Below are 5,022 nucleotides of genomic sequence, written 5' to 3'. Positions count from 1 at the left end.
ACGTTTGCTACATATGGGTTGCAAATGCAGTGACACTGAAAGGCAAACTGTCCTGAAGTTCAAGCAAACACTAGTGCTTAGGTTAGCCATGTTTGGAAAAGCAGTTTTGAAATGAGAAGCAAAAAACATGGCATGCCCCATGGGCGTCAAATTTAAAGGGGAACCACACTGAGGAGCAAGGCCAGGCGTCAGGTTTATGAGTTGCGTGTCATCTTGGAAGGGAATGGAGATGGCCGTTGAACCAATAGTTGACAAACAATCCATGAATTTATGAAAGGAAGAATCATAAGAGACAAACTCACTGAAGACAGCGTCAACCTCTTTAAAAAGAGGAGCGACACGTCAAACGATAACGTTACCAAGGCATTCAGCGTTGAGTCATCTGGAATGGGAAGGTTAGTTAAAAAACCAAAAAATATATATTGTCAACGGCTATAGCTTAACTTGTAGGGTGAAAGATGCATACTTATAGAAGTGTCTGTTGTGCTTGTATGCCCACAGCTGCCAACAAACAGGCAAAAACAACCTGTAAGGCATTGACAAATGATTTATGATTGATAAAGGAGGAGAACACAACTCAAATGTTTGCGTGCATAGACTCTTCGGAGGCCTGGCTACTACTTACCCTGACTAAGAAAGGAACCATTGGAGAACAAGAATTGTTTCGATAAAATTACCGCTACAGAATCTATATTTGACCCAAGGTGTGCAGCACTACAGCCCAGGGTATTCAACTTTTACCCTATAGACAAAGGCTTTCCCACACTCAGTCACCTTGAACCCCAAAGGGCGCACATTTTCTGTTTATTCCCCTAGCCTTACAAGCTGATTCAAATAATCAAACTAATCATGCAAGCTTTGTTCATGTGAATCAGCTGGTAGTGTTAGTGACAAGAACCAACATGCCACACCAAGTTTGGGAAACGCTGCCCTGCCCACGAGCCGTGCTGCGTTTTCTGTTGCTAACGGATAATGACTTGCACCCTACCTTGTGGTCCCAATGTCTAGATCAGTCCCAGATGCAGGAGAACAATTAAGAAATGCAGTGGAAATGGCTTTGAGACCCAGAGTGAGTTTGAGGGCTATTAGCTGTTCCTGCTGCCTTCAAATTTCACTGTTTGCCACTTGCGAATTGAATGAGGGGTTATGCTGGATTGTAACCGCCTGCCCCTGTGTGTGAAATGGCTACCTAGTTTGGAGGTAGTTGCACTGATAGCGTTTCAATCGTGACCGTCACTCGCTCTGAGACCTTGGAAGTAAGTTCCCCTTTACTCTGGCGAAGGCCGCGGCTTTTGTGGACGATGGTAACTGTTGCTATATGTGTGTAAAGGTCACTGGTTCGGGACAGACAGTAAAAACTGTTACGACGGGCACCATTTAATTTTGTCATCGACGCTAGACCAGATTTATTTATTTTCCCCCCCCTATCTTTTTCATTACGCGACATAAGCAGAGTTGGACACCTCGAAGGTGTGCGATGTTTCTTTCGACACTAGTTATTTTTTCTCCAGTTTCGTCGACGAACAGACTGGTAGTTGGTAAAAATAAAACACGATAGATTTGTTTAATGAAGTCCTAAGCATCAACTCCAGTCAAAACAATCTCTGGCGAACCGTTCGATCCAAATTATATATGTAGTTCTGTCGTATGGAATACATACAAAAATGTCTAAATTTTTTTTTTATAAGTAGTATGCTATAAATATACTGTCTGTACAGGTAAATGTAGGGAAAGCCAAAATGCACAAAAATATGTTTTCGTTAATGTCTAAAATAAAATATATGTGTTATTAATATTACTGGTCTGTTTAAAGCAATTTCAGAAAAGCAATAAGGCATGTAAAGGGTTGATAGAACACATCAAATTAAGTGAACATGAGGACACAAAGGGAGAATTTATTTATATTATTTTTATTTTTTTATCCCATTTCTCCCCCCTTTTTGTGTATCAATACGCGAGTAATTACTATCTTGTCTCATCGCGTACCAACTCCCGTACGGGCTCGGGAGAGACGAAGTTCGGAAAGCCATTTGGTCCTCGAGAGCACAACCCAACCCAAAGCCGCACGGCTCTTAACACAGCGAGCTCCAACGGAAGCAAGCCGCACCAAGTCGGAGGAAACCACCGTTGTACTGGCCCCCCTTGGTTAGCGCGGCCACTGCGCCCCGGCCGCGCCACAGGAGTCGCTGGGAGCGCGATGAGACAAAGGATAATCCCTACCGGCCAAACCCTTCCCTAAACCCGGACGACAGACTAGCCAATTGTTCTGCGATTCGCCCCACGGACCTCCCGGTCGCGGCCGGCTGCGACAGAGCCTGGGCGCGAACCCAGAGACTCTGGTGGCGCAGTTAGACTGCGATGCAGTGCCGCTAGACCACTGCGCCCACCCAGGGAGGGCCTTACAAAGGAGAGATGTAATTTAAAGATCATCTTTTGATACTTTTTTTATGCTGAGATTTTTAATGCTGAAAAAATCTATTATGGCAAATCCACTCTGGGCAAATGGCCTGTTGGAAAAAAATAAAAAAATAGTTAACATGCTTGCTATTTCAGCCACTTTCTATGTTAAAGGTAAAATCTCAGGTTAAGGATAATGTGATAACAATGAAGGATTTTCCAGAGTCATTACCTCAGTAGTTAGAGTGTCAGGTGGCACCAACCATTGGTGCCATGAGGTCAAAGTGTGAAGAGGGAGCAGTCAGAGAGCTGTCTAGGAAGCAGTCCAGGCCCATGGCTTGGCGCTTTTGAGTTGTCCCATCATTGTTAATCGATTTAGGGTATCTACTGCCCCATAGACCTGCTGTAGATGAAAGCTGTTAGCCAGGAGACCACCAGGACATCTATGATCGGCTGACACAGTCTTGGTTAAACCAACATGTGTATCTAAAGCAATATTCACCTGCTTTCATAGAGTTAAGGATTCACTCTTTGGGGACACTGCAGTGTTCCCCTGATAATCCATATGTCCCATCGGTGGAGGTGTGGTACACACGTGTTCTTTAAAACACATCAACACATTTTCCAAACCCATTGTTAGTAATATATCCGAGGTTGATTACAATGGTTGTTCACTGGTTTTTAATTTCATTGAATTTAAAGTTGTAGCCTTCAGCCTTGGGTCTTCAGTTTGTTAACCCCTCTGTGCAGAGTTGCATCCCAGGACATCTGAGAAGAAGATATTAGAAAAAACAATGTGAAGCAAGCCACAATAGTTTTTTTTTAATCCACTCAATTGTCTTCTACAAGAATATAGTTTGTAAGAACCAGTAGTTCCTTACAGATCTGTCTTTGTTCGCTCAGTAGATGAACCTCACTTCTTATTGAGCTCTGCCACTCCCAAAAAACCCAGCTGAGCCCAGCCTCCACTGTTATTGTGAACAGCAGGGGTCTCGGGTCAGGCCACCGGCCGGCTGCCGGTCTGGCACTGAGGGTGGGACCTCGGAGTGTGTTCCGGGACGTGGTGATGGACATCATTAGCAGTTATGCTCAACATATTCATAAGTCGTACATCTTATATATACGTGGGATAAGTCAGGACCACTCTGCTCATGTCCACCATACAGAACAATTAGGCTAGCTGACATGGTTAGAAACGTCTGGCTCGATACCTGTTACAAACCCAGATTCTAACCCTTACACGCAGGGAGGTTACTTCCAGGGACTCTGCGGATCGCATTTTGTGGTTGCAAAATCAACAATTCAGCGGCATATTATGAGAGGGCTTACAAAAATGTGGACATCACCATAAACTATTCTGCATAAAATAGTCACATCATCACAATATTATCGCATAGAAACGAACCCATTACCACAGTTACAAAAGGTTGACTCGCAAGTTTCAACCAATCACCGCACATTTTACGCATTAATAATGGTTCCAATCAAGCCACACGCAACACAGTTTTTCCCTTGTCAGCGCATTTTTTGCAACTAATTGGACAAACAATTTGCATACTTGCTGATGCAAATGTCATAATTGTTGCTGCAAAATCTAGCATATTTAATCCGCAAAATATCAAAAAAATCCATGCGAAATCCTGGAGAATATTCCTGAGTATGAAAATGTATACACTCACTACTTAAGTCGTCCTGGATAAGAGCGTCTGCTAAATGGACTAAAAATGTTCAAAGGTAAAATGGAGCTAAACCCTGTTTTATGTAGGAAAATGCCATTGAAAGTATTACAGATATACACTCCACAGACCATACATTTAACCTATCACAACTTATTATCAAAGCTATCACAATGGTAATTTCTTACTAATTAGGTAAAGTTTAAGTGGCACCTCTACTCTTGGAATAAGAAATCCACAGGTGGAGTACAGCTCCACCATCCCATTTCACAGTGCCACCATGGGATGATGGGAGGTGGTGTGGATGAGGTTGTCCATTCTTCAACAGGACACTTGGTGTGAGGAAGATTCCTCCCTCTCTGCAGGGACACTAGCTATTGGGGACAAATCCACTCCCTGTGCGCAGGACGCTGCGCTTCAGGAGGATCCTTCCTCTGTGCAGGGAGGAGGCCTGATGCTCGGAGATCTCCTTCCCTCTGCGCCAGTGATGCTAGCTGCCTGAAGGGGGTGAATCCCCCCCCTCTGTACAGGGACACTGGGCTGTTTGGAGGATACCCTCCCTCTGTACAGGGACACTGGCTGTTTTGGAGGATCCCCTTCCGCTGTGCAGGGACACTTTGATGTTTGGAGGATCCTCTCCCTCTGTGCAGGGAGTGAGGCTGATTTCGGAGGATCGTCCTCCCTCTGCACAGTGATGCTAGCTGCTGGGAGAACCCCCCCCTCTTGTACAGGTACACATGGCTGTTTTGAGGATCCCCTCCCTCGCCGCAGAGACACTTGCCTGTTGAGAGACCCCCTCCCTCTGAACAGGTAGTACACTGGGTTGGCAGGATTCCCCTCCCTCTTCAGCAGAGATACTAGCCTTTGGGACAATCCCCTCGCCTGTGCGCAGGGACGCTGACCATTGACGATTCCCATTCCTCTGCGCAGTGACCAACTGGCCATAGGA

This window comes from Salvelinus sp. IW2-2015, linkage group LG14 (genome assembly GCF_002910315.2).
Source record: "Salvelinus sp. IW2-2015 linkage group LG14, ASM291031v2, whole genome shotgun sequence".
Lineage (NCBI taxonomy): Eukaryota > Metazoa > Chordata > Actinopteri > Salmoniformes > Salmonidae > Salvelinus > Salvelinus sp. IW2-2015.
The sequence above is the reverse complement of the archived record's forward strand: the minus strand, read 5'-3'. Positions refer to the sequence as shown.